At 49.9% G+C, this 13,582-nt stretch overlaps 1 protein-coding gene across 2 annotated transcripts in view; it reads left to right on the plus strand.

The window, feature by feature from the left end:
- Window positions 1-13,582, plus strand: part of LOC126539585 (latrophilin Cirl-like) — a 398,662-nt gene that overhangs the window by 204,412 nt on the left and 180,668 nt on the right. The window lies entirely within an intron of this gene.

The following is a 13,582-nucleotide window of genomic DNA, read 5'->3' on the forward strand; positions in this document are numbered from 1 at the left end:
AGAATTCCTCACACATCGTTCACAGTCCGTTACTATTAACAACTACTCCTCTAACCGTCTACCGGTAACATCGGGCGTTCCTCAGACAACTGTCCTTGGCCCCCTCCTATTCTTAATTTATATTAATGATCTACCACAAAATGTATCATGTCATGTCCGCCTGTTCGCCGACGATTGCGTTATTTATGCCCCAATTACTAATACCGCTGATCAAGAATCCCTTCTTGACAATCTTAACCGCATTCAATCATGGTGCAATCACTGGTTGATGACACTTAATCCCAATAAGTGCAAGCTCATGTCTTTTCATCGTCGTCACAACCCGCATTTATTTACTTGTAAGATTTCCGATTCTCCTGTCGAACTTGTCCCGTCCTATACTTACCTCGGCATCGCTATCAGCAATGACTTATCATGGCGCGAGCACGTAACAAAGCTAATATCATCTGCGAATAAAAAACTAGGCTTTCTTAAACTTCATCTTCACGACGCCCCTCAAAATTTGAAGCTACTTGCTTATAAATCATTAATCAGGCCAAAACTTGAGGGTGCATCCGCCATCTGGAATCCACAGCAAGCTTACCTCATTGACTCATTAGAAGCTGTGCAAAACAGAGCCGCCCGTTTCATTCACCGCTCATACTCATCCCATATTAGTGTTTAATCTCTCAAGCTACAGTCCCAATTATGCAGTCTTTCCCTCCGTCGCCGTATTTCTAGCCTGGGCCTAAATCACCAATTTTATTATTCCCAGCTCAAACAGCAGCCATACATCTGCGCACCGCCATCACGCACATCTCGCCGAATTGGTCATCCGCTGAAAGTTTCACGGCAACGTGCCCGTACGACTACATTTTCCAAGTCATTTTTCCTCCGAAGAGCAAGCGACTGGAACGACCTTCCCCATGAAATTGCAGCCATCACCTGTCCATCAACCTTCCTACAAAAAGTTACATCCCACCTGTCATCATGAACAAAAATGTTTTACTTTCTCATGTTAACCCCACCCCTTATGTAAAACCCCCTACGGGGGGTCTTTAAGGAAATAAAAATGAAATGAAAAAGTTCTACACAATTCCGATCCGGCGTCCCACGCGCCAGAGCGGCAGCCGCAATCGAGAGCGAACGAGAAGGTGTTCTGCCGTGCCGAAGCGCCGCATCAGACGCTCGGCGTGCGACAAACCGGGCAGGTTTTCATCGTCCGACAACCGCACTGCCGTTTGGTCTCGGCCAATGACAGCGCGGCTGGCATGTGACGTTCTCTGACGTTCCCTCCACAAAGGCGGCGCCGGTGGGCCGGTTTCTCCCGTTCTTTTTTTCTTTTTTTCTTTTTCTCTTGACGGTTACAATTCGTTTCCAACGCGAAACAGTTGCCAGTTCAGTAAAATTATCTCGAACGTGGGCCTGTTTTGCAAAGCAGCGCCTAGTACACTAGCACTAAGCTGCTGGCGAGTTCGGGAGCCGCGATGCGAGGGCATTTCGCAGGCAGACTGCATACACCGGACCGTCTGAGCGAGGCTGCTAGCTTCACTTCCACGTTTGCCCTTCGCAACGACTGCGTCGAGTAAACCTATCGTATTTAATTAGGCGCATCCTTAGTGTACAGTGTTAATCGTTTTGGCAAAAAATAAGCGCTCTTCGACGAGCTCGGGCTGTACCGCAAGTGCCGTCGGTTGCTGCGTCCCCCGAGCTAGGCCTACCGGCCCTATGCTGTCAGCGGTGCCGTCAGTAGACAAAGCGCCGTTGTGAAGTATTGTGTCATTCGCAGGGACATAATGTTATTGACAGTGTTCACGTAAAGCGAAGCAATGTTATGCAAAGTTGTTTGTATTGGGTTTCTCGACGTGGATATGAAGTCTTCTGAGCGTACAAGCTGGGGCGCTGGATCTGGGCAGAGCTTACGTGCCGCTCGCCCGTTCGGATGCACGCACCGTGTTGCCCGAATCGTCGCATGCCGCATGCCGTAAGGTCCCTCTATAATTTTTAAGGTAGCGACATCTGCCGCGCGTGCCACAAGTTCCTGTAGCAGACGGCGCCCACGCTAAACCGCGGCGCCGCGATATTCATGAGGTGAAAAAATATATGCACATGCGCGGAAATAAAACCTACTGGGGCCTGACTGTGGTAAAAAACGGAAGGGCCTGAACTGCTAAAACTAGTCCTTTAATTTCAAATGAGCGCTGAAGGAAACACGCTCTCAAGAGAGCGGAATGAAATTAAATTATGAGGTTTTACGTGCCAAAACCACTTCCTGATTATGAGGCACGCCGTAGTGGAGGACTTCGGAAATTTCGACCACCTCGGGGTCTTTAACGTGCACCTAAATCTAAGTACACGGGTGTTTTCGCATTTCGCCCCCATCGAAATGCGGCCGCCGTGGCCGGGATTCGATCCCGCGGCCTCGTGCTCAGCAGCCTAGCACCATAGCCACTAAGCAACCCCGGCGGGTAGAGCGGAATGAGTGCTTCATCGCCTCTATTCCGCATGTTTACATTTCGTTCGTTTGCGCTCGTATTAAATTACATGTTCACAGCATAAATTATCTGCATATAGTTAAGAAGAGCGGGAAGTGTTGATTTACTTGTATTTCATGAAAGAGTCGAAGCCCTTGACGGGCGAACAACACGGCGTGAACAACACGGAGGTTCTGTATTCTATGTCTGTCCGCGCGAGCCTTGCTCAATGCTTGCGCTTAATTCCGTTTGCTCTGTGAATCATTTTGCTTGTAAGTGTGCTGCGTACACATAGCGGTTACTTTGAACGAAGAATTCGTGTAAATAAGAAGGCTGATAGTCGCTTGGACCGAAAAACTTTCGACATAACGTCGCTGAAACGTGCGAACCTCACGGCAACTAAATATCGTGTGTGTGTGTGTGTGTGTGTGTGTGTGTGTGTGTGTGTGTGTGTGTGTGGAAACGAATGCGCCAACAGCCGCTTAGTGTGTCTCTCTTGCAGCGATTACACGACGACTGTTGTGTTTTGTGGTTCAGTGCTACGGGCCAGTGTAACTGTCGTGGCACTCTGAAGCGGCGGTATGGATCGTGTCAGCGAGTCTCCTCGATCGTGTTCGGGCTGCCAGCGCGATCTAATCCCGCGGCACACCAACATCGAGCGTAGTGTGTGCGCGTGTGTGAATGCGGTTGACTGTTGTCGTGAACCGTGCGACCTCGCCACGTAAACCATAATCATGACGCGCATTGTTGTGTTTATGCCTTTTCGCCGCCGTGTACCGATAAAGCCCCGTATGAATTAGAGGGCCCTTATACGATACGCACGCGAATCGGCCTAGCTATTACTGCACTGTGTTTTGCTGGCAATCCATGCATCGCTTCTGGCGTTTTTCTTATGTCAATTTGCAGTTGTATTTTTTGTAATCAGTAAAATGGCATCGCCGATTACTGAAACATCTTCAAGCGTAAGGGAAACTTGGAAGGAACAAGCTCGCATCTGTATGTAACGTACTTTGATATATTGTATTATACTTTAATATTTGTTGGCCAGTAGCAGTGGATATGTAGTATTCGTTCTTGAAAGCAGAGGAATGCAGGCACTTACGAATATATTTATTCACATATGCAGTGCACAGAATAGGATTAGGATATGCACAGTTGGAACTGACTTTTTGGACATATTGTAAAGTGCAGTTAACAACGCGCGCACAAACACAGGAAAGTGTAAAAGTAGAATTCGCTGCTGAAATTTGTAATTCTTTATCGCAGGTAACGCGATGCGGATATTTGTCAACGAGTTAATACGCTCCTGTCCCGCTGTTTACGTGCATGCTAGGTCATACTGCACTCGCTAAGTCAATGGGCTCATAATGCACTAAAATCGATAGTCTGCACAAACTTCGGCCGTCAGCATTCATGCGCGCGAATGAAATACCATAGCAGCTCTGCACACTCGCGTGTATACTTTCTCTCGCACCTTCGTATCGCTCTACGTTACTTTCCTCGCATAGTCGTGCATTTACCGACGGTGCAGTCTTTCCGACCAATTCTATGGGACCACATTTATCTTCTGGTTAGGTTTTGTTTGCCGCGCGGGTTACAAAATAACTTCTTGCCATCGTCCGTCCGGTTTCGGCACCCACCCGCACAGCAACAAGGCATTTCGGTCCTTCGCATCCTAGGTCATACTGAGCTATTCAGCGGGCTCATAACGAACTAAAATAAGGAATCTCGACAAACTTCGGCCATCAATATTCATGCGCGCGAGTGAAATACTATCACAGCTCGACACACGCACGTGTATACTTCTTACCGCACCTTTGTATCGTTCTGTGTTACTTGCCTTGCATAGCCGTGCAGTTACCTACGGTTCAAAGTCCTTCCGTCCAATTCTGTGCAACCATACTTTTCTTCTGGTTACGTTCTGGTAGCCGCGCGGGATGCAAAATAACTCCTTGCCATCGTCCGTCCGGTTTCGGCACCCAACAGCACAGCAACAAGGCATTTCGGCCCTCCCGGAAGGAAATTATCGCAGCAATGTGCATAGCACAATAGGCGAAACGCGCGCTCTTCGCCCGGCGCACAGGGACTTTCATGGCGGCAAAGGGGTGGAGCAATGTCACATGTCACCGATCAGCCTATCGCTGGCGTAATCGGCTGGATCAAAGCCTTTCCGTACCTCAAAATTATTGAGGGACTTTAGCATGTCGGAGCATACAGCGCTGCACGTCGGATCGGACGCCGAATTGTACCGTGTGTCTCCTGCTTTAGACGGTGAAAAGCGCTCACCCGTAGAAGATAAACAAGTCCACGTGTCAGTGCCCCCCTCTCAAAAAAGCATCGTCCCGATGCTACAAACATAACAGGAGAGCGAAACAGAAAAGCACTCATTAAACAAAATTTACAAAACAACGAAAAAAATCCAAGTTAACACAGTCAAAACAAGAAAGAAAGTCCGAAGTTCATCTATCAAAGTGCCGAAGTTCGTTAGCGCTGGTAGAGCGGCCTAAGTCGCACATGCACCACTTCAGGTCTTCAGCGGCGTCGCTGTGATAGCGAAATGCCGTCTGGTACGACCTCATAGTCAAGTGCGAAAAATGCGTCGGATGTTCTTGTAGGGTCCCAAATAGGGGCTTAAAACCTTATCGCTGAGTCCTCGTCGGCATATCGGGGTCCAAACCCAAACACAGTCGCCGGGCTGGTACTCGACGTAGCGTCGTCGAAGGTTGTAGTGTCGGCTGTCGGTCCTCTGCTGGTTCTTGCTTGATCCGCAGGCGGGTGAGCTGTCGCGCTTCGGCGCGCTGGAAATAGGTGGCGACGTCAAGATTCACTTCATCGCAGACGTGCGGCAGCATGGCGTCTAGAGTAGTCGTCGGATTCCTGCCGTAAAGCAGCTCGAACGCCGTGATCTGTGTTGTTTCTTGCACCACCGTGTTGTAAGCGAACGTTACGTACGCGAGGACGGCATCCCAGGTCTTGTGGTCGACGTCGACATACATTGCTAGCATGTCGGCGAGGGTCTTGTTCAGGCGCTCCGTGAGACCATTCGTCTGCGGGTGGTATATCTATAGGCAGTTGTCCTCTTGTGGCTTGTCTGGCTGTGTTGCAGAATGGCTTGGCTTTCCCTGCGTTATATATATTAATGTCTGAATGATGCACGCGATCGCTAGAATAATGTGATAACAATTGTGCGTGACGAAAACAATGTTTAATAGTATACAGAAACGCCACTGCAGTTGCCTAAGTATGCGTAAGCATAGTTATTCCCAAATTTCGAGTTGGCCCACCCACAAATTTCAATTGGCCGATCCCTACTATAAGCATTCTAAAGAAAAAAAAATTATGGGGTTTTATGTTATAACTTTCTGATTATGAGGCACGCCGTAGTGGAGGACTCCGGAAATTTCGACTACCCGTGGTTCTTCAACGTGCACCTAAATCTACGTACAAAGGTGTTTTCGCTATTAGCTCCCATCGAAATGCGGCCGCCGTGGTCGGGATTCGATCCCGCGACCTCGTGCTCAGCAACCCAACACCATAGCCACTGAGCAACCACAGCAGGTAAGCATTCTCTAAGGAGCCCTCGTATCCCTGGAGGAATTATCTCTGATCAACTTTTTTTTTCAATTGTTCCTTATCGTTATAAAGCTACAAATCATCTACATTTACACTATTGTATAGATTAAATGGCTTTGCAAATTACACGTTTTATTTATAAACAAGGCATTACATTTTTCGAGTGACTGGCAGGTGTAGCAGAAATGACGCCCCCCCCCCCGCCCGGCACTGCAGCGCCCCTGCCAGCAAAAGGGTGAAGCCCGAACAGAGTCGATCGGCTGCAGACAGACACGGCGCCGTTGAGGCACCGTGCTGGCGTCTGGTGGTATAGGCAGTACCGGTTGCATCATCGCGCGCACCCGTGACTCCGCGCTCCCGATTCGTTGGTCGCCCAAGCGGGCTGTAAACGAGCCTTTTGTACCTTTTGGTCCCATGGTGTCGTGGAGTGCTAAAAAATGAGGCGCTTGTGCATCACTGTATCGCGTTTCATCGCCTCTGTTTTGCTTTGTTTGCGAGAGAGGCTGCAAGTGTTTGCCTATAGCATGGTGAGGGCGATGTGGTACATTCACGTGTCGCTGTAATAAGTAACTAACGTGTCTGGCCTGCAAGGAAGAGCGCTGTATCTTCAAGCTCGCAAGGAGTTGCCAAGTGAATTTTAAAGCTAATTTCATCGAGGCCTCGCATAGCCTGCGCAGGTGCATAAAACACCAACGCGTAGAATGTTAACAATAGTACCAGTACCAATAGTACCAGTACCAATAGTACCAGTACGGAGTACCAGTTATATTGTGTGGTGATGAAAGCTATGCAATATTTCTTCGTGGCGAAAACTTATAGGAAAAGATATTTAAGTCGGTATTCATCGCTCCTGTGTTTCGTCTGCACGTGTCCTATCATAAAGCGCTGCCCTTTATTTGCCCAAAAGGCGTCCATCTGATTATTGCTTGACTATCAATAGATAACTGCATATAGTCAGTGCATTTACTGTTGGCTTATAGCTTAGTTTTGTGAGTGACGCGATAATGAGGGCGACACTCGACGAAATGACTGAGCTTCAGAGCCGCTGTGTTCGTAGGCACCGCTATCCTGCACGACCAGAAAAGTTCCGGCTTATTCGAGCGCCCTCCGCGAAATGGCACCTGCCGACGGCGTCGTCTGTTGCGCCTCCACCCAGGTTGTCTCCACTGTCCACGGCGGCAAGTGTTGAGGTGACATCGCTGAGGACAACGAGACTCTTGCGTGTCGCCTCGCTCCGAGAACTCGCCTGGCAAGCAGTTCCTGAACTCGCCTGCCCTGTATCGCATGCGGAGAGTTCTGCTGTACCTAATGAGGAAACCGAGTCGTCTGTGTTCCCTGCTGCTTAACCGCACACAACGGTTTCATTCCTTGTCTGCCGCATTCCGAGACGGGCAATCTCATTACGCAGCTGTGAATACTAATTAGTAATTACTGCTTCCAGGGCAACGTTTTGCTCCTGGTGTCATCGTCTTTCCGGGCAGTAATTAAAGCTCCATGCTGGGATCCTCTCGACGGCGGGAACTTCATCGAAACGCTTCGCCCTGTCGCTGCGAAAGGAGGACGGTTGCCAACACGGTGCCGACCAGCCCTGGCCTCCATGTGTCGAGCTTGGCGATTGCTCGTGATATGGCGAGGCACGACCACGCACGAGGCCCTGAATCTCGCGCCGTCCCGTACTCGAGCGTTAGTCTTGGGCAACTCTGGCCGAGGCTTGCGTAGATTGACGCTTAGGGAGATACATTCAACGAGAGTGGCAGCGCAGGGGTACGCAGTCCGAAGCCATTCAGCCGGGAATTCTCAAAATACAAGAAAAAAGAAACGCATGCCCTCAACTCAAATATTGCGTGGTCTCCATTTCTCTCTCTCTCTCTCTCCCCTGACATTACGACTCGCTGCCAACAGGAAGAGCTCGAATCGTCCAAGTAGCGAATGTTTGCGCTCCGTGGTTGAATACATATTCCATGTTCATGTATTACGGTTACTCCGGTGTGCTGTGGTGGCGCTGTTGCCATGGTAACAAACGCATTCTAGCATATTTCATGGTTGCCACACCCGGTAGAGCATCCTGGGACTGCGTAACGTCTCTTTTCTTCTCTCATTGCCTCGGTTCAGCATGGCACCGCGAACAACAAATAGCGTGCGGCAACAACAACAATGGACCGAGGAGCCAAACGGCGGGAACAGCACTCACCGAGTGTGCTGCACGTGCATAGCGAGACGACGTGGCTGCTTATGAGCGTACGTAAGCGAGAAGAGAAACTCTTGTGAAAACTTCTAGTGTGCGCGCTTTTCTGTGCGTGTTCGGGCGACCATGTTTGTCTCCGTCCGCAACCTCCTGTCACGGCATACATATATATATATATATCTGAGGACCACCGACTTCCTTCCTCGAAGAGGCAGGACGCGTATCGAGTGAGCTCCTGAACAACACTTTGCAATGTGGTGAACGCAGCTTTAATCGTGGATCCGGAACCTCAAAGAGATGCGACGTAATTCTAACGCATTTCTCTCGCATTTACCACTATATCGCCACTGATTCTTTTTTCTTTAAGTGCGGAGGCTAGGGGCCCGGGATCTCGTCCGTCCAATGTCGTTGCGTCACGCACTCGGGTTGATACCGAAACTAGTCTAGAGAGGGCGCCACATCACCCAGGCTGATACTGAAACTAGTCAAGAGAGGGCGCCACAGCCTCTTGGGCGTCACGCAACCAGGTTTATACCGAAACTAGTCAAGGCGCCACAGCACCCAGGCGGATACCGAAAATAGTCAAGGTGCCACAGCCTCTTGGGCGCTACAGCACTCAGGCTGATACCGAAACTAGCCAAGAGAGGGTGCCACAGCTTCTTGGGCGTCACGCACCCAGGTTGATACCGAAACTATTCAAGAGAGGGCGTCACGCACCCAGGTTGATACCGAAACTAGTCAACAGAGGGCGCCACAGCACCCAGGCTGATACCGAAACTAGCCCAGAGAAGTCGCCACAGCACCCAGGCTGATACCGAAACTAGTCAAGAGAGGGCGCCACAGCCTCTTGGCTTTCCCGCACACAGGTTGATACCGAAACTAGTCAACAGAGGGTGCCACAGCACCCAGGCTGATAGCGAAACTAGTAAACATAAGAAAAAAATAAACACAAGATAAACACGGAAAAAGAAAAGCTAAGCACAGAAAAATTATCCGAATAAAACTGAAAAGCAAAAGTAAAACAGAAATAAACCCAAGGTAAACACATGGTACTCACAACAATAACACAAGGGAAACACTGGCGAATAAGTGCTCCGCATTTCCGACAGCTTTCACGTTGAGTGGAACCGCATCCATTTTTCGCATCACGTGTCTTCTGCTTGAGAAGTCATAGTAAAGACTGAAGCAGGCAAAACTTTCACTGATTCGTAATTGCATCGCCACTTGCCCCATAGACGACCAAAATAAAGACCACCGAAATTTCGGACGCCTTACAGCGCGCCGTTCGACATTTTGGACGCCCCTGCACGACCGCTAGTTATTCGGCCACCGAATTCAACAGGCTTTTATACGTCACCGGCGCCCGCTCGAAACGAAAACTATAGCGAAGTCTATAGTCAGTCCGTCGCCATCGACTGCACCCACACCACGGGACCAGCTAGGTGCTACATTAACTCATTTGGGCTTGACATATCTGTGTTAAGAGATTGTCTGTTTGACATAGCGTTTTACCCCTGTACATCTTTATTAGTATAGGAACTCCTATTAACCGGAACACATTTATCCGGTCCCTCAGGGTGTTCTGTTTGACGAGATTCTGCTGTTTACAAATTTTAGTGCACCAGAAAGTTTTAACGAATGAGCGTGTCAGCATCACCATCACCATCATCAAGAAGCCGGCGCTTTTGGGCATCCTCATCACTAAGGCTTCGCTTAATGTTGCTTTCCACAGTACGTCAAATCTGCATAATTCTTTCGCTGTTCTACTGGTATCGTTCATACAGTCAAGTTCGAAAACCAAATAGGCATCAACAGCTGTGGCGTAATAAAACTTGCGGAAGAGCGAATACTCAACTGGAATTAAGGGTGGTTTTACTGTGCCCGATAAGATCAACTGCCGCGCAGCATTCAAATCGGACACACCGGGGCAGTGCCAAGTTCCCTTTAGCTGTGACTATATCTACGTAGGGCAAACGGGGCGGTGTATCAATAAGAGGCTAATGGAACATCAAAGGTCGTTAACCGGTGGATCCCCCTCTAATATTTCCTTACATTGCCAAGACTGCCAAGATTGTAACTGCACGCCTAAATTAGAGCAATACGCAATATTGTACAGGCACAGGAATTAAGGTAGGCGTCTTATGGTCGAGGCATGGCATGTCAATAATGGCGGAAGTGCGTGCGTGAGTCAGCCTTCGATTATCTTAAATAAGGAAAAGATCAAATGTCTTAACAATTGCCTATCACGTAGACCGGCACGTGTACCCGATTGACACGTCGTGCTACCTTTCCAGGGCATGCGCAGATGAGTTTTGTGTCTTCTTTTTTCGCCTCAGTGCTTCCTTCGGTTCAGAGTCGGCGTTCGTGTTGTCCACTTGTGTCCGTATCTGCACGCCTTACCCCTTCTTTGCATTATCAATGCCTTGCTCTCGCGCACGTTATTTTTCGCTCTTCAAGAATTGGCGGGGAGTCCTGTATACACTTACATTCGCCCCATCTGATCACGACACATACCGTCGACGTATGTATTCAACGTCCTTGGTAAATGTGGCGTAGTGTTTCAAAACGCCTGTTTCAGCTCGGCGAACCCTGTTTCAAAACGAACGAGTGAATAGGCGGCGATCATTCGGCAAGCATCAGGAAGGCCGTTTGTGGCCCTCGCCGCGTTCCGTCACGATTCGCCGACGTAACGAGCTACCAGGCGGCGAAGGAACGCTGTCCACGTGGCCAACTACAAACTCCAACGCGCTGCGTCAGCAGTGGGGGCTTGATTGAATTTTTGGGAGAGGGCAGCGGCCGAGAATGAAGGCGGCCGGAATGAGAGGCGTCGCCAGGGTCGGACCAGCGGCGCTCACTTCTCAGAAATTTAATCTCTTCTTTTGGGTATACTGTCGGCGTGTATCCATCGCCAACGCGACCTGCACATTTTTGGCGTTCTTTGTCGATCACCGCGCGTATCGTGGGCTACACGTACGCGCGCCTTGCGTTTGCCGCGCCTCGCGTGCAGTGGCGCTTTGAGCGACTCGGCTTGCGTCCGCTTGGCTCGCGTCTGGGCAGGCATCGTTTCGTGTTGTGGTGAGGCAGCCAGAGCTGGAATACGGTTGAGTGGGACGAGCGGCTGGATCGGCGCATGCTTTGCGGTGAGGCGCTCGACGACGAAAAATACTATGGCGGCGCGGCGATCGAACTGGACTGGGCCGCATCAAGGTCGCGCCGTTGGAAACTGCTGGCGATTCTGCTCGGCGGGGTCGTTCGTACTGCTTCGCGCGTTGCTGTTTGCGATCAGACCACCCAAATGGTGTTTATGATTGGATAGGACATGTATTTATGCCTCAGGAATAGATGCCGTTCTTTCTCTTCTTTCATTTTACTGATTTTTAATGCTACTCGGTGACTGCGCATGCATTGTGGCCGTGTTGTCGGCTTTCATTCTACTATGTTATTGTACGGTTCCCTTTCGAGAACAAATATTTTTCTTGTTCTTGTTCTCCGTCGTGTGTATTTTTGCGCATATAGTTTTTCATCAGTACGTCTTGCGAAGCGTAGACGGAAAAAAAAAAAGAAACATGTAAACGTCCTGCTTGCCGCTTCAAACAAATGAAACATATCGGCCCCATCCGGCGCCCTGTACTCAGATTTACGGGAAGTACTCTGAGAGAAGAAACAACTGCAGTCCAACATACCATTCATGTTCCGTCTTCCTCGCGTAACAGAACGCGGAGTAATTGGCACGTTTTTTTTAAATTATTATTATTGCGGACGGCACTCAGGAGCTGAAAACAGTTTTAGGTAGCGATTATATATTGACACGTGTACTTGTTTGTCTTTATCGGGCGACACGTTTCACCGCCTAACAAATGTTATCGCACAGCGCAGGACGCGCCTGCATGTATCCGAAGTTTCTGAAATGTAATCGATGGTTCCATCCGCTGTCTGTGACCGAACCTTGTGTAATCTGATTGCATGTGTGTGAGACGCGAATAATGTGGAACTTTGTGGAAGGCACGCGGGTGCCAGCGATTACTCTGCAACATTCGACGACTGATGTATAAAAACCGACGCGCTTGACCCGCTGATCAGATTTTGACGATCGCCGACTGTGTTCGCCGTTCTTTAAATGTAGCCTGTTCTTGTGGGCACATGTCCGCCCAATAAAAGTTAGTTTCGTCTTTCACAGTATTGCTACTGTGTTCTTTATACGTCACTACCACGTGACAATATGCCAATCTTTGGCCCGTAAGCCGTGCGAAATGTTACATTCAGTCCAGGCTTAACAATTCTCGGACGCCAGAGGCACTGCGCATGCGCGCTCCTTCTCAGCGCTGCCGCTAAACTGCGCTGGCAGTACGGATAGCCACGCGCTCCCGTGTTCACCCTCAAAAAGATCGCGACTGTTCGTGTGCTTATTCACGGCATTGTTTATATCGTCGAGTGTATTGTTCTTCCCGCCTGCTCGCATGACGTCATCCTCGGATGGGACTTCTTATCCCGTCATAAAGCCGTAATCGACTGCGCACACGCCCAAGTTGAATTTTACCCTCTGTGTGACGTACCATGGCACGAAGATCATGATCACCCTTCTAAACTTGCCGTGCGCGAGGACACAGATATTCCGCCTGGCTCCTTCACCCTCGTATCCTGCGATGTCATCACTGATGCAACGGTCCTCTTCACGCCGTCCGATGTCTTCATGAGCCGTAAAGCCCTATCCCTACCCTTCGCAACGCTTGACGTCGCCATCAGCTGCAGCATTATATACTTCTACGATCCCCTCCGTGCGCCTATTACGTTGCTCGTTGGTGAATGCCTTGCCTTGGCGCTTGCGTTTTAGCCGTGTAGTTGCCGAACGCAACGAAAATATGCCGCAAATGCGTTTCGTGCGGATTTGCTTCGGATTAAATCATTCTGCGGGGCTGCTCCGCGGCCCGACACTCGCGCCTCTTTGCCGAGAGCCTCTCTGAGGGTTGATTAAGCTGTCGTACACGCACTGTCGAGTAAACAACAGATACCAATGCTTCGGGTGGCGAACTATTGCGTAGTGTACATGCGCGATGCAAATGTGTCCACGAACGTGTGTGTCGCTCTCTTTTGCAGTACAGTTGGCGTCGTCTGTGCTTCGTGTGTGCGCTGTTTGCTTCGTCAAAGATGCGGCAGCGAGCCCCTGTTTCCCTTAATGCTTCCGGGACACTTGCCAATGAATCACGACTAAAGGTGGTGTGCCTCGAGGAGCAATGTTCGTGGGCGACGGAACGCAAACGAAGCGCGCAGCCCCCGTGGCCGCAGGCCCGGCGAGCTACACGTTCCCTCCCAGACTGGCCGCCTTGAAGTGCACGCGGGGGCCTGCGGCGGCACCTCGTTATTTTATCACCGC

The sequence above is a fragment of the Dermacentor andersoni genome, chromosome 11, assembly GCF_023375885.2.
Source record: "Dermacentor andersoni chromosome 11, qqDerAnde1_hic_scaffold, whole genome shotgun sequence".
Taxonomy (NCBI): domain Eukaryota; kingdom Metazoa; phylum Arthropoda; class Arachnida; order Ixodida; family Ixodidae; genus Dermacentor; species Dermacentor andersoni.